Below are 17,677 nucleotides of genomic sequence, written 5' to 3'. Positions count from 1 at the left end.
ATAGCTCAGTGTGACTTCACACATGGCTGCAATGTGTTTCTCTGTAGTGTACAGAGAGTGCCAGCCTATGTTGTGCTTACCATGTGTCTGCATTGCTCACCCTGTGTGTCTGCTTCTGTTGTATGTTCAGTAGGATCTCCATATGAAAACTCTGTCTATTGTTGTTTGGACTGTCTATTGTTTCACAGCACCACAAAGCAGTCACATACTAATTTCTGTTATTGGTACACCTGGAGAATAGTAAACCACTAATCAACGGTTGACTCCACCATTGACTTAATGTCCACATTGCTCCGGTGAAGGTACCATCTGCAGTTCTTGCTGTTTGCCCCTAGGTCTAACACTACTCTAGGCCACATACATCTTTCTTGTGCAGGTGGCATCTCATTTACATATTTATTTATAAAATATTTACCAAGGATACATAATCTCCAAATACCTTGTGAAATGTACCCACGTGGGCCCTCTGATATCACTTGCTTATTGGTCTATATGTCTCCCCGCCTAGGCACTTTATTTATGTGCCCGCTCCCAATACTTTCAAGGACTCTCTGGATGTGTCATGGTATGACAGCAGATCCTGTAAGACACAGGGCTCTTGGGACTGGGCTTCTTATCCAGGTGACTCTGCCCCACTAGGTCCTATAGATTTGCTGTGTTTGGGCTTAAAATGCAATGGTCACTCCAAACCAACATACTCCACAGGTTATGAGTCCCTCTTCCCACCATGAACAAGCAACCCATGAGAAGGCACTAGTCCAGAGATTAACATGCAAGGGGGCAGTTCTTGTTTTAGTTTTCAGGGCTGTCCTTGGGTTATACGCCTTGTCGTTATTCTCATAACGTGGATATAGTGTGTATGTTGGATGTGAAGCTACATGCTCATATTTTGCTGCGTGTCCTAAACTGAGAGTGAAGCTGTGTTCATTTGTGCTTGCTTATCAGGGCCCTATGAAACTGAGGTCAACAGCTCACTAGTGCCAATATTACTCACCAAGTTATGGTTATGTGTTGCTGGTTTAGTTACCACTATGTGCTTTGTCCTTATATAAAGATCACATTTCTAGCTCACTGTGCATTGCTATCCTTGGTAACTGTTTTGTTAAGTTGTACATATGAACAATAGGGTCTACGCAACACCACTAAATTGTTCCTGTTTAGGAAAGACAATTCCTATGTTGGCCCCAAATTCCTCTTTTCTATCCTAATGTCCGATCCATCTTGTATCTCTACTGCATGAGTTGTCTAGAACTGTGTGGAGAACTCAGATCTGTGGAGCGGTGGGGGTAGACTGCAGCGAGGGCAGACGTTGGGCCAGATGCCTTGTATTTCAAGGGGTTGGTGCATTGCAGGGGTTGGCCTGGTGCGGCTTGTGGGCCATAGGTAGCCAACCCCTGCCTTACAGCACTTCAAATGGCGTAAGGGGGGGCCTGAGCATTGTATTTACAGAAAATGATGAGAACCTGTGTAATACACATAGATACCAAAACTATAGATAGTCTAGACAAGAATGGCAGTAACTCTGATCCCTCCAAAATTAGTCACATCAAATGTATTGTCATTAACATTTTGGGACTTAATTTCCAATAGCTGAGCATCAAAGAAAATGTAGTCCATAATACATACCTCCCAAGTTGCCCTATTTAGGAGGGACAGTCCTTATTCTGGGCCCTAATCCCTCTGTCCCTCTTTTTCAAACTGTCTCTCTTTTCTAGGAGCTCCATATTGATGGTGTGTTTTAAGATACATCGTTCTTGTTCTAAATTACATTTTAGCTGCAACAATTGTTATTAGTAAGTCCCCTAAAATATCTCAGAACAGCACTACCCCAGGTCACACACCCACTCACTTCTCTTAAATTATAGTGTCTTTCTTTGTCCATTATAAATGTTGGTAGGTATGTAATAAACTACATTACCACTAGTCTTGGAGATTTTCCAGTCTCACTGAAGGCAACATATTTTTATTTTTTTTTACAGTTTGGAGTGAGGCAGTTTTACCCCTGTCTTGATTAAGTGTTTTGCACGAAACCTGTAGATATACATTTTACTCTGATGTCCCACTCTGAACCCAATATGGGGTTGCCATTTGCCATGTGAGTAAACACCATTTTTTTTCAATAGCCCTATATGGGCAAATAAAGCTGGATTGGATTGCTTCAAGTCAAGTGAAGACTGTACATTCTGTTTGTGCTGAATGTTTTGTTGTGTTTCCTTGTTGTAAAAGGATATCTGTGTCATGTGACAAAGAGCACGGTGGTTTATGCATCGATTCTAATGCGAATGCACCAATATTATATCTTTGCTGTTCAGTTTGTATTCGATGTAGACATTGGATTGCATCAGTAAAGCCCAATATGCATTATAATACAATTTCAAACACAACCATCTGGAGTTGTATCACATTTTGTCCGTGACCCTTCCAGTTCTTGTATCAACTCATCTCTTCTGGTCCACTTGCTGACCTCAAAGACACCACAGTGCATGAATTTGTATGAGGTATGCCGGGAAGGAGAATCGTAGGAGATCGTGAGGTCTTTTGATGTCACCTGAATTCAATTTTAATGTATCATATCTTCAGCACTCATCCTGACAGTTGCAATGTGCTGTATTTGTTATGGGTGTCGGGCGCAAAAAAAAATGTATAGCTTACCTGTGTCATTTCCAATATTTGCTATGAGATCATTAGTCTTATTATTGATTCATTGCCTGTACAGTATATACGAAAGTGTAAGACTGTAACTTTTTTATTATTCATGTGACTTTTTTTCTTTTTTTTTACACAATGCGACTTTTCGTACGCTGAATGAATAATGGCAGAAGTGTAATGTAATGTAATAAGTGCTAGAAAAAAAAAATCCTCAACATTTTTTATTTATTTTTTCTCCTTCGCGTTTTATATAATTAGATCTCTTTTCTGTTTTGGAGCAGCTGGTGTGTTGTTGCTTTTCTGGGACATCGATAGTTTTATACATATGTAGACGCTAGTTGTGTCGCAAGCAATGACTTTTGATGACTGTTTGATGTGACAGGTTGGTGCAATGGATAACCCGCCATGGCAATAGTGTTGCAAGATGGGAATGCTGCATGGCAGTAGACGGCTTGAGTTGGTAAAACGGTGAAAGAGCCACACACTTGGTAAATGTGCATGAGTTGATATTAGAATAAGTGATATTTTACAGCAGCAGGCAACCAACTTGGCCCTCTTAGTCTGCTGGTAGCCAAAACCTCCCATCAGAGACAGCATTTTAGCTGAATAACAGGGCTACCGTTAGAATTTTCATTTTGTAGCCTCATATAATCTAAAACAAAAAACAGCGTCTCCTCCTCCGTTCGTTTAAACTCAATCAGTTTTAAATATCACAGTCTCTCGTGGTACTTATTATTATGTTTACATTTCTAACCTTGTGTTCTTTTTCCTTTTCCCTTTTTGTTCCTTTTTAGCTTTTCTGTGTCATTATTTAATGCATTGTTATGCTAAAAACTGCTTGTGAATGAGTATCTCTGATTCTACATCAGCACAAAAAATACTTCCTACTCTCCCTTATTTCATTTTTTTTATTTTGTAACTTTTTTGTTTTGTGACTTTTTTTCAACCGTTTTTTTTTTTTATTCCACCGCATTTCCCTTTTGTGATTTTTGCCCCCCCCCCCCTTTCTTGCCACCTCCCACCCACGTTGACTTTTATGTGCACCCCCTTGTGCATTACCTTATTTGTGTTCCTGCTTCTACCTCATTCTTTCTTATTTTCATGTGCAATATTTGTAAACTGTTCATTGTTGGGGTTTTCGTTTTGTTTGTTGTTCCCATTCAATGTACTTGTTTGTCGCTCTAACTTTATTATTATAATTTTTTTTAAGTGTACTATTTGCCGCAAGACATACATTTTCTGTTTAATTCAACAGTAGCCCGGGGACTATCTAATGGACTACAACCACGTCACACTCAGCCAGTCAGTGGTTGGTTGAGTATAGTCATAGTTGCAGTCCAGCATTAGTTACTGCACTGCAGGCGGCCCATGCATCCCTTCTGCCAATCTGTGCTTTGTAAGTGTTTGTGCAGAAAAGATGAAGATGTGCTAAATGTGTGCTTCTGGGGGCAATATTTGCTTTTAACTGCTATGTGGTTGGATTTATTTCTATACCCTCTCGACATCAGCTTACTGAAAGCATCACCTGTTGCCATCTCCCTGTAGTTTACAGACACGCAGTTTCATCCTCATGCAAGCCGAGCTTGCCAGGTACAAAGAACCAGCTCTCCAAGAAATCAAAGCCTGTGATCTTGCTCCTGCGTGTTCCTTTTTTGTTTTGTGCAAGGCAAGGAGGGGGCACAGGCTCTTTCTGATTAATATTCCTGCAGTCTGCTTGTAAAACTCCTATCCTCCTCCCTGCTTGTAAACATTCTGACATTACTGAATTTGTTCCTTTTTTGAAGAGCAGATTTCGGCAATTTTACTTATTCACATTTTATTGGTTTATTAGCATATGTGTTAAATCATGGCGTGTCTCTTCAAAATGCGTTCTGTAAACTATACAAATCTTTAAAGGGTTGTTCCAAGCACCATCACCACTTCAGTGATTTACAGTGGTTATGCCTGGAGTCTTTATATGCAGCATTTTGTCATGAAGCACTGCACACACAGAGTTTAACCCCTATGCTACAAAAGGGGTAACTCCACCACTGTCCGCGTCATTGTAGCGCCATTAGCCAGTGCGAAATAAGAGTTCTGGGTTGGCTAATGGGAATTCTGTACACATTTGGCATCCAACGCCATCATACTAGCACCAGACAGCAAATAGCTTGCCTACTTTCCCTATAACTCCTCCTATTGCTCCATATAACCCTCCCTACCACTCCTCCTATTACTCCATATAACCCTCCCTACCACTCCTCCTATTACTCCATATAACCCTCCCTATATCTCCTCCTATTACTCCATTTAATCCTCCCTATCACTCCACCCATTGCTCCATATAACCCTCCCTACCACTCCTCCTATTGCTCCAAATAACCCTCCCTATAACTCCTCCTATTACTCCATATAACCCTCCCTATAACTCCTCCTATTGCTCCATATAACCCTCCCTATAACTCCTCCTATTACTCCATATAACCCTCCCTATAACTCCTCCTATTACTCCATATAACCCTCCCTATAACTCCTCCTATTGCTCCATATAACCCTCCCTATAACTCCTCCTATTGCTCCATATAATCCTCCCTATCACTCCACCCATTGCTCCATATAACCCTCCCTACCACTCCTCCTATTGCTCCAAATAACCCTCCCTATAACTCCTCCTATTACTCCATATAACCCTCCCTATAACTCCTCCTATTGCTCCATATAGCCCTCCCTATAACTCCTCCTATTGCTCCATATAACCTTCCCTATAACTCTTATTATTACTCGTTATATCCCTCCCCATAACTCCTATTGTTTCACATAACTCCTACTATTGCTTCACATAACCCTCCTATAACTGCACCTAGTGCTACATATAACCCTCTTATAACTCCACCTATAACTCCATATAACTCGTACTATTGGACCATATAACCCTCCCTATAACTCCTCCTATTACTCCATATAGCCCTCCCTATTACTCCTCCTATCGCTCCATATAACCCTCCCTATAACTCCTCCTATTACTCCATGTAACCCTCCCTATAACTCCTCATATTAGTCCATATTACCCTCCCTATAACTCCTCCTATAACTCCATATAACCATCCCTATAACTCCTATAGCTCCATATAACCCTCCCTGTAGTCCTCCTATTGCTCCATATAGCCCTCCCTATAACTCCTCCTATTGCTCCATATAGCCCTCCCTATAACTCCTCCTATTGCTCCATATAACCCTCCCTATAACTCCTCCTATTGCTCCATATAACCTTCCCTATAACCTCTTATTATTACTCGTTATATCCATCCCCATAACTCCTATTGTTTCACATAACCCTCCTATAACTGCACCTAGTGCTACATATAACCCTCTTATAACTCCATATAACTCTCCCTATACCTCCTCCTATTGCTCTATATAACCCTCCCTATAACTCCTCCTATTGCTCCATATAACCCTCCCTATAACTCCTCCTATTGCTCCATATAACCTCTCCCTATAACTCCTATGTGTTGGAGCTCCTGTAGGGGGACTGAGGATGGCCTCAGACCCAGGGGGGAGTGTTGGTGTTCTGGATACTAGTCCTACTCTAGTCCCAGGCCTGGAGGTGTTGGAAGGCCAAGAAGCCCAAACAAACGAAAGCAGACATTTTAAGGAAAGTTTAATCAGTAAAGCTTTGACTGTTTTGGACAAAAGACTGGGAGATGCTTCTGCTAATTATCAGACTTTATGTGCAATGTATGATGATTTGCACAGGCAGAAGCAAGATTTGGTGAAGAAAGTGGATGAAGTAACCCAGGAATCTGAGAGAAAAGGTTTACTGCAGCAGATTGATCAGATCCAGGAGGAGATCAACTCCCTACAAACGGCAATGGATGTAAAAGAGGAAAGCATTGAAAAACTGAAAAGTGCAATAAAAGGTGAGGAAAGAAAATTTTATAAAATGCAAAAGTTAAACCCATTAAGGATTAAGAAGGTAACAGCACAACCCCTTAAAGACAAGCAAGTAGGGGTAATGATAAAGAAATTAAGTGATAAAATGTGCCCAGTGACTTTACCTGCTCAAACAGGAGAGGCTGCTGCTGAATGTAAACCTGAGAGTTCACCTGGGTGCATTAAACCAGCAGCCCTCAGCATTGCCATACCTGAATGCTCAAATGAAATAACTGTCCATAAGCTGAGATCTAGGAGCATAAAGCGTGTTGTGGAAAAGCTTATTGAGAAAGAAACAGATCAAGAGAAAGAAAGTGATTTGCAAAAACCTCTTGGTGTAAGCATTGCAAGAGATACGATACAAAGCAGGAATTCCACAGCAAAGCTGAATCTGGAGGAATCACCAGATAGTCATCTGCAATCTGGAACTGGCTCTAGCAATGCAGTAGGACTAAAACATGGACCGGATTCAGGTACTAAAATGGGAATAGGAACCAGCATACAGAGCAGCTCCCAGGTAAATGTACAGCAACCTGCAGCAAGCGGGAATTTGTTTTCAAATGTAGCAAGATCAAGGGGAGATGTATCTAAGCGGAAGAATGCAGTGCGCCTGTTGTTCACTGGACCAGAACCTGACATTCCAGACAGAATATTCATTGGTCGCAAACTCTTAATGGAATTCATGGGTTTTTCTGCAAGTGAAATATTTGCATTTATTCACTTTCCTGGATCAAGACAATTTGACATTAGTTTTAAACTGATGCAGAACTTGGATATGTTTTGGGAGATTTTCCATAGGACAAAATCAGATGGTATCTGGAAAAACATGAAAGCTATCCCACTCACAAAACAGGCTACAGTGTCCATCAATCTCCAGTTCCAGACAGAAGTAGTGGCTTTAAATGACATAATGTATTGGATAAAGAGACACTGTACAGTTGTGAGTGACCCACAAAAGATTTATGATGAGATTGGGCTATGGAATGGTGGATGGAAACTGCAAGTTAAACTGTGGCAGACAGGGGGCGTTACTCACCATTTACCACACAGTTTTTTTATTGGTGCGGATAGAGGCATCTGCTATTATCCAGGACAGCCTAGAAGCTGTTATAAATGTGGGTCAATAAGGCATTTGGCCTATTGCTGTGATAAAATAAAGTGCTCTCAATGTAACTGTCTGGGCCATATGAGATCAGAATGCAAGCAGGACGTAATATGCAACTTATGTTCTGTACAAGGTCACACCTTTAGAGAGTGCCCAGAAGCACACCATAATAAGATAAACGACTGTTTGCTAGATTTGGAAAGCATACTTACTGAAGCAATGGAAGAGTCCAATACAACCGAGAAACAAGATACAAATGAGCCACAGAAAGATGACATTACTGAACCAGAAAACATCTTAAGGAAAGACGTAAAGGAAATACAATCTCCATTAAATGTTGAAAAGGGTCCAGTACCAGAAAAAAACAATGAAGAATTTCAGTTGGTGCAAGGAAAGCGCAAGAAGAAATTAAAATATCCAGGTTCTTGTGAGTCACAAAAACCTCCTCAGATGCTTTCATCATTTGAAATAACTGCTGGTCGCTATGCTATCCTGGACGAACCTAGTGAAGATGCCATGGAGTTTAAACAGAGTGAAGGATCTCTCTGGAAAAGGCGATCCACAGAGGAATTGCAGTTGATGTGTGAAGAAGAAGCAACTGCCTCTGTTTCAATAAAACGGTGGGGATCTCAAGGTGACAATATAGGAGCAGTAAAGAAGAAGCGCTGAGTCTCCTTGGGTTTCATGACTTTACATATATGCTCGCTTAATGTTAACAGTTTGAGATTAAAAGAGAGAAGAGACTTACTCTATACTTTTCTGAAAGAACAATCATTTGATGTGTGTTTATTACAGGAGACAAGATTAAGAAATAATAGTCAGGTTTTTTGTGCTAAAAGAGAATGGACAATGGGCCCATCTTATTGGTCATTTGGACTGGAAAGTTATGATGGTGTGGGTATTTTGTTTAAGAATTGTGATTTTAAAATTGATCGGATAGTGGAAATTGTTGCAGGTAGATGCCTTTTGTTAGATTTTACACTTAATGATGTGAGATATCGAATAATTAATATATATGCTCCTCAGATAATAGCAGGTAGGAAGAAAGTGTTTTTAAGTGTAAAACCATATTGTTTCACATCCAAAGTGTTAATTATGGGGGGTGATTTTAACTGTGTGGTAAATAATGAAGATCGAAATAGTAATTATAAAAATTTAAAATATGATGAAAATTTTCTAAAAAATCTGATCAGTCAAGCTGGTCTGATTGATACTTTTAAATACAATTATCCTACACAGCGAGGATTTACATATCATAAAGGGAGGTGGGCAAGTCGTATAGATAGACTTTATGTAAAAAATCAAACTTCATCTTTTAGATATAATCTAGTCTTGGTAGAATTTTCAGATCATGATATGATTAGTCTGTCCTTAAAGGTAAAGGAAGGAATAACATATGGGAAAGGTATCTGGAAACTAAACTCAACAATACTTGATAATGAAAATGTAAAGCATGAATTCATTGCTTTTTATGAAGATCGAAAAACCACGCAGTGCTTATACGACACAATGTCGAGTTGGTGGGAACAAATAAAAAAAGATATTAAAAGTTTTTTTCAATCAAAAGCTAGAAAAGAAGGAAATCGGCAATATATGCAATATCTTGCCCTAAGACTTAGACTTAGTAGATTATATTCCTTGGTCAATAATGGTGAGACTGTGAATTCAAATAGCATTGATCAAGTTAAGGATAAAATGAAAAAACTCCAATATGACCGTATGATCTCTCTAAAAGCTGAAAATGAATTTGATAGTTGGGGTTTCACAGCCCCAGATCCTTTTCAAGCGTGTAAGGAAAGAGTATGTAAGAAAGCCATGGCAGGACTGGTAGATCAAGATGGTGAAACACAAACAGAAAGTAAGGACATTTTAAATATTGTCACAATACTATAAGCAATTGTTTGCAAGACAGCCTATCGCAAATGAAAATATTTTAAAATATTTGCAAGATGTTGATAATCCGGTATTAAATGCAGTGGATGCTGAGATCATGGTTAAACCTATAACAGAGGAAGAAATAAGAAATAGCATTCAATCCTTAGTTGGGAAGAAAAGTCCAGGATTGGATGGGATAACTGCAGAGTTTTATAAAGTGTTTTTAGATCTTTTGGTAACGGACCTTGTAGTGCTATATAACGAAGTGCTAACTCTGGGACAGTTGCCATCCTCACAGTATGCCTCAGTCTTGGTACTTTTATTTAAAAGTGGTAATTTAAATGAGCTAAAGAACTGGCGTCCGTTATCATTATTGAATACCGATTACAAAATTCTTGCAAAAGTCATGTTTATAAGGCTTAGTGCGGTGGCTGAAATTTTGGTAAGTCCATGTCAGTCGTGTGCAGTTAAGAATCGTAGCATACAGGATACACTGTTGCTAATAAGAGAGGTGGTAGAATACGCTAAGCAGCAGAGAGAAGGTATTTATTTGGTAGGGCTAGACCAAACCAAAGCATTTGACCGAGTACACCATGAATTTTTATTTGAGACTTTACGGAGATATGGCATTCCTGATACTTTTACTAAATGGTTGAAAATACTCTATAAAGAAGCAATATGTTTCCCTTTAATTAATGGTAGTTTGGGAGACCCTTTTCAGGTTGAGTCTGGAGTTCGTCAGGGTTGTCCCATAAGTCCTTTGCTTTATGTTTTTAGCATTGACCCTCTATTAAGAAAAATAAAAGGAAACCATAATTTTGAAGGTTTGGAAGTGAAAGTAGAAGGTGTTTCCGAGAGGGTCAAAGTTTGTGCTTATGCAGATGATATTTCTGTTTTTTTTAAATCAGAAGTAGATAACCAATTGTTACAAAGAGAACTTAAAAGTTACTCTCAAATTTCAAACTCTATGGTTAATATGGAGAAAAGTGAAGCATTGTGGCTGGGGGATAATGTAGAAGCTTTTCAAATCCCTTTTAAAAGAAAAGATGAAACAATCAAAGTGTTGGGTATTACATTTGGATGTGTAGAAGACATTGCCCAGAGAAACTGGGATGATGAATTAAAAATATTCTCAGATAAAATACACAAATGGAAAAATTGGAAATGGTCTTACCAAAAGAAAATTCAAGCAATCAAACGATTTTTATTTCCCATTTTTATTTATACTAGTTTTGTCTTTCCATTACCTGATAATTTAGTGGTTAAGATAACCGGTTTGTTGTTCCAGCTAATATGGGGAAATCGTTTAAATATTGTTAAACGTAACATTTCATATCTCCATAGGAAAGATGGAGGATTAGGCATGTTGTGTCCTGAACTTTTTTACAATCTCTTGTTTATAACCAAGAATTTAAGTTTTCTTAAATCTGGTAGGACAGATTTATGGGGTGTCGTGTATAAAAAACAGATTAATCACTTTGTTAGAGTTTGGGCAAGAGGTGTAAAGATCAAAAGGTTGTCTGGTAAAGTTAAACATTGCTCTCTATATGCTCAGCAATGTATAAAGTTGTTGCTGAGATGGCAAATTTCATATGAAGATATTACTGGGCTAGATAGAAAACAATTATATCATGTTCTGTTAAATAAGTACTATAGTGCCCAGCTGGTTTTAAAAGACTGCCCTAATACCTTAATGAAAAAAGCCATTCAGAATGTTACTAGCACGAGAATACCAGTTAAATTGAGAGATGTTACTTGGCTTAGTTTTCAAGGAAAATTATACGTTCGATCTAATTTGAAATTTAAAAAACTAGAGGAACGAAACTGTCCGAGAGAAGAATGTTCAGGGATATTAGAAACAATGTCTCATTTTCTGTGTGACTGTCCCTTCAGTTTAGCAATATGGACAGAAATGTCTATACTTCTTAAAATATCCCACTTTAAAGGACAGTCATATGCTGAATTAGTATATGGAGCCTTCAAATGGGCAGATAAGATTAACAAATGCACTTTATATGTAATTAATTGTATTGTAATATATCATTTATGGCAAGCGAGGTGTCTAAAATCATCCAAACAAATAATTGTAACAACAGATTCTGTGATTAATCGGATAATCAAAGACATAAAAGATGTATATGTAAAAGAACAAACTACAGATTATTGGAAAAATATAGATATGACATTCTGTTTTTAATTGTATTTTTGTATATGTTTTTGATACACTGAACATTGTTTTGTAATTTGTTGTTAGAAAATTTAATAAAAAAATTTCCTCCTATTACTCCATATAACCCTCCCTACCACTCCTCCTATTACTCCATATAACCCTCCCTATATCTCCTCCTATTACTCCATTTAATCCTCCCTATCACTCCACCCATTGCTCCATATAACCCTCCCTACCACTCCTCCTATTGCTCCAAATAACCCTCCCTATAACTCCTCCTATTACTCCAAATAACCCTCCCTATAACTCCTCCTATTGCTCCATATAACCCTCCCTATAACTCCTCCTATTACTCCATATAACCCTCCCTATAACTCCTCCTATTACTCCATATAACCCTCCCTATAACTCCTCCTATTGCTCCATATAACCCTCCCTATAACTCCTCCTATTGCTCCATATAATCCTCCCTATCACTCCACCCATTGCTCCATATAACCCTCCCTACCACTCCTCCTATTGCTCCAAATAACCCTCCCTATAACTCCTCCTATTACTCCATATAACCCTCCCTATAACTCCTCCTATTGCTCCATATAGCCCTCCCTATAACTCCTCCTATTGCTCCATATAACCTTCCCTATAACTCTTATTATTACTCGTTATATCCCTCCCCATAACTCCTATTGTTTCACATAACTCCTACTATTGCTTCACATAACCCTCCTATAACTGCACCTAGTGCTACATATAACCCTCTTATAACTCCACCTATAACTCCATATAACTCGTACTATTGGACCATATAACCCTCCCTATAACTCCTCCTATTACTCCATATAGCCCTCCCTATTACTCCTCCTATCGCTCCATATAACCCTCCCTATAACTCCTCCTATTACTCCATGTAACCCTCCCTATAACTCCTCATATTAGTCCATATTACCCTCCCTATAACTCCTCCTATAACTCCATATAACCATCCCTATAACTCCTATAGCTCCATATAACCCTCCCTGTAGTCCTCCTATTGCTCCATATAGCCCTCCCTATAACTCCTCCTATTGCTCCATATAGCCCTCCCTATAACTCCTCCTATTGCTCCATATAACCCTCCCTATAACTCTTATTATTACTCGTTATATCCATCCCCATAACTCCTATTGTTTCACATAACCCTCCTATAACTGCACCTAGTGCTACATATAACCCTCTTATAACTCCATATAACTCTCCCTATACCTCCTCCTATTGCTCTATATAACCCTCCCTATAACTCCTCCTATTGCTCCATATAACCCTCCCTGTAGTCCTCCTATTGCTCCATATAACCCTCCCTATAACTCCTCCTATTACTCCATATAATGCTCCCTATAATTCCTCCTAGTGCTCAATATAGTAACCGCCCTACATCTCCTCAAGAACTTTTGCTCCATTGGTCTAATCTGTAAAATGGCTCCTTGTAACATGTATTAGAGTGGGCAAACATTTGAAAAACAGAGAGTAAATAGTTGGATTTTTTTCTCTACTTAAATATTGTATTTAAAGCTGAAATAGCATCTTGTGCTGTGAATTCTCGCACACTTAGCAATTACACATCTACCCTTTCATTTCTTTCTCTGTGGATTTCTGAACCCGATGGCCTTGGAGGTCTATGTTTCCAATAAAACAGAACTAAAATAAACATGCTATCTTAGCATGAGATTCCCATGTCTTTAACCCTACGAATGAACAATCTCTAGCATTCAAAGGGCTAGAGCCAACACTACTGTACATTAAATCAGGCATTCACCTGAATCGCAGACCAAAGAGATGGATCCTCTGCAGTTCCACAGGTAATGTGGAGACCCTCCTTCTATGTGATCTGGGCCTCTAGCGGTTGCTAGAGTTTGTGATCTGGGCCTCTAGCGGTTGCACATATCTTTCTTTATTTTAATTTTTTTCAGAATGGAACATTGAGACAACCCCACACACAGAACGCTAACAGTCTTCCTGTGCAATACCATCCCTACACACAACTTCCATTACGCACATGGACCCATTCACACATAAATCCCATCATGCTTGCAGTCACTCACACATCTCCCACTACACATGCAGTCACATTCTCCCATCACATACAACTCATCATGCATAGGAGGGTTAGGTAAATGAGACAGGAGAGATGGTGTAATACCAGTGGATGCTAGAGAAAGTGGAAATTGGAAGAACAAAGAGTGGGTTTAGGATGCATAAGAAAGGGGAAATATATTGGCATACAAATTGTGCGAATGAGACTGACACCTGGGAAACAGAGGCTGAGAAGCGTTGGAGGAATACTCCAAGCACCATAACCACTACAGTTACGGCTCCCTGAAAACTCTCAGCTCAGCCTGGCAGAGCAGTGGTTGTGAGCGATCAGCAGGAGCTCCTGGACACTGAGAGGAAGAGGGGAGTGATTCCTGGCAGACCCTAGGCAAGAAGTCAAAAACTAAACCTGTACTCCTAGCACCATAACCACTACAGCACCCTGTATCATAATTCTGCTTGAAGTATTCATTTAAAAAAAAAAAAAAAAAAAAGCTGATTAGCATTGGGGATATAGAGACTCTAAAAGAGAAAATTAGGAGAGAGGCACGGGAGGAAGAAGAAAGTAAAAAAGCAAAAGCTATAGGACTGAAGGGGGTTGTGGGATACACGAAGAGTGTCACATAGCCATTTGTAATTTTTTGTCTGTATGGATGAATCATTGTGCAAAGGGGTGACTCTACTGCTCAGCGTGAACTACACAGACAAAATGCAATCAATAGTTCATTTTATCTTCATTATGATTTTTATATAAATAGAATGCTACCATGTAGCACACAATTTTGATTAGTGATGGATTTTTGCTAGATTATTCTATGTATAGGAGAATGCAAATACCCCTACCTCACCTCAAGAAACAAACAAACAAAACAAAAAAAAGACTGAGACTAATTTGACTGACCTGTCACTGCATTCGACAATTAAAAGGAAAACTTGTGCGTAAATAAATTAAAGTACGGGAAAAAGTGAATGGCCCATTTATCTAGCTGCCCCAAGTTTAACCTCCCCTTTTCTCTCTGGGCTATGCATAAAACATGGAATGATAAATCACTCCTGACGAGCAGTGGCCGAAAGGTCTGCAGCATAGAGTTGAGTTATAACAAAGCCGAGCTTGTTGAATTTCTCAAACGATTAGTGGCAAGGCCTTTTCTCAGGTTTGAAGTTAAACCCAAGGATGAAAATAGACATCATTTGAAAATATATAGGAAATTGACAAGTTCTCTAGATGCCTACAGAGTTCCCAGTTGACAAGGTGTCCTAAGGAAAAAATAAAAAATTGTAGTTTATCTTATGGATAAGCTTTTAAAAAAACAACTAATTATTTATCTACAAAAGTCCCCATACACCTTAATAGTGATATCTGTAGATAAATCTGTAGATAAACCATTTGGAAAGTCTTTGTAACAGATTTAAAGGGACACTTTAGGCATCAAAACAACTTTACCTAAATGAAGCAGGGTTTGTGCATAGATCATGGCTCTGATGTTTCACTACTCAATTGTCTGCCATTTAGGAGTTAAATCACTTTTGCTTCTGTTTATTCAATCCTAGTCATACCTCATCTGGCTGCGACTGACACAGCATTCATGAAAGTTTTATTTTCAATAAGATGTTAACTATAAAAAAAATTATGTTCTATTGTGTAAAATGAACTCTAATCACACAGGAGGCTTCTGCATGGTCTAAATTGCTATTAACAGAGCAGGAGATAAGAAATTCTAAATTGAACAATGTGCAGTAAAGGACGTTTAAACATTAGATCTCTATTTACAGGAAGTGTTTAGGAAGACTGTACATGTCACATGCAAGGACGTGTGACTAGGGCTGCATAAACAAAGTGATTTAACTTCTAAATGGCAGAATTGAGCAGTCAGACTGCAGGGGCATGATATGTACACCAGATCTGTTTTATTAAGCTAAAGTTGCTTTGGTGCCTTTACGGTCCCTTTAACCCCTTAAGGACACATGATATGTGTGACATGTCATAATTCCCTTTTATTCCAGAAGTTTGGTCCTTAAGGGGTTAAATAAGTTGAAAAGTATATCCAAAAATATTAGATTGAGGCCATAGTTAACCAAACTGTGCCCTACATTTTTTTGCAGAGCATTCTGGGAGAAGTGAGACATTAATGTATTTAAAGTATTCCCTGTTTCAGAAGAACACGTGTTAATATATTTGTTAAATACAAGTGAAATAAAATTGTGGCAAGCCTCTGATGGCATCTTCTGAGACCAGCTGGGGCCATGGACAAACAATGCCTTCTTTAAATCTTAGCCTTCCATACAGTGCTTAAACAAGCTAAGGCAAAGTGCAAACAGACAAAATAAAGTGCCAACAATAGAATACAACGCATCAGTGCTCTAATTATACATCCGTTAATTAATGCTGCTACACTTAGCTACTGTAGTGTACTCTGACAGCAAAGCATTCTGGGTAGCTCAACTCATGCGTTCCAATGCTAATCTTAATTTCATATTACCTACAGCATCCCACTTGTGGCCTGCTCCTTGTACCTCTCCAATACAGCCCACTACTTCATGATTCAGTCTTTGTTCTCCATTATTCTGAATAATGTTCCTCTCCCGCTTCCTCCCAGACCTGCTCTTTTATATCATCCTCTCTGATTCCTGGGGAAGAGAGGCAGTACATGCCTCTGTAATGAGGTACCAGAGCTACTTCACTCACATCTAAGGCCCGTCTACTCCCCTAGACATGCTGATGAGAGAGGTGGGAAGATTAGGAAACCGATGAGACACTGTTGCAGTGCATCAAGCAAACCTGTGAATATGAAGCATTTACCTGTGCATTGCTGGTACTATGTTACAAAACGAGAACAAAAAATGACAGAATCTATTTAAGCTACTTATTTTGGAGGATGTGCCTGAGTCTGTCTACATTAACCCTTTGAGCGTTAAACTAGTTTTGTCACTCCTCTAAAAATGCAAAGGCTAAGCCATTTGTGCAAACTTAATATCCAAGTTGAATTAAAGCATTGCTCCAAGCACCAGGAGCACTTCAGTGTTTTGAAGTGGTCCTGGTGCCTGGACTCTGTATGTGCAGCACTTTGCTTTAAAAATGCTGCCCATACGGAGTTTAACGCGTATGCTGCCCCGGGGCATGATTAGCCAGCCCAGAAAAAGATTCCACGGGTATGTGTACATATATCTCCCAACTCCGACGTTCTAAGAATCAGGACGCTGATGGGAGGGAGGTAATGGGGGCGGACCAGTGAGGCAATTGTGGGCTCCTCCCCGGTTAATAACCTGGCGTGAATGATGTGTACCAGGCTGCCTGTCCATCATGCAAGCTGGCCCACTGAGGGAACACCCTGCATGCAGCACTGTTTCAGTGCTTCCTGCAGCGTCTTAGTGCCCTAAGCAAGCTCATGCTGTGTTTGTTGGGGACAATTCCCTGGTGTCCCCAAAAGTGGGCAACAAGGGAGTTATGGCGCGAGAGGACTTGAAAATTGGGACAGTCCCACCAAAATCTGGATATTAGGGAGACATGGAGCAGCCAGCTGACACTCTATTATACATTATCCTCCATAGCCAGTAACCTGTGTGTTTATTATACATTATCCCCCATAGCCAGTAACCTGTGTTTATTATACATTATCCCCCCATAGCCAGTAACCTGTGTTTATTATACATTATCCCCCATAGCCAGTAACCTGAGTGTAATATAGAGATACTGTGTGTAATACAGAGATACTGTGTGTAATACAGAGATACTGAGTGTAATACAGAGATACTGAGTGTAATACAGAGATACTGAGTGTAATACAGGGATACTGTGTGTAATATAGATATACTGTGTGTAATGCAGGGATACTGTGTGTAATATAGAGATACTGAGTGTAATACAGGGATACTGTGTGTAATATAGAGATACTGAGTGT

The 17,677-nt window shown here is 39.3% G+C and overlaps 1 protein-coding gene across 13 annotated transcripts in view; it reads left to right on the top strand.

The window, feature by feature from the left end:
• Positions 1–17,677, top strand: part of PTPRT (protein tyrosine phosphatase receptor type T) — a 262,100-nt gene that overhangs the window by 75,295 nt on the left and 169,128 nt on the right. The gene's annotated exons all lie outside the window — the stretch shown is intronic.

The sequence above is a fragment of the Pelobates fuscus genome, chromosome 5 (assembly GCF_036172605.1).
Source record: "Pelobates fuscus isolate aPelFus1 chromosome 5, aPelFus1.pri, whole genome shotgun sequence".
Lineage (NCBI taxonomy): Eukaryota > Metazoa > Chordata > Amphibia > Anura > Pelobatidae > Pelobates > Pelobates fuscus.
Note: the sequence above shows the minus strand (reverse complement) of the source record. Positions and strands in the feature narration are given on the sequence as shown.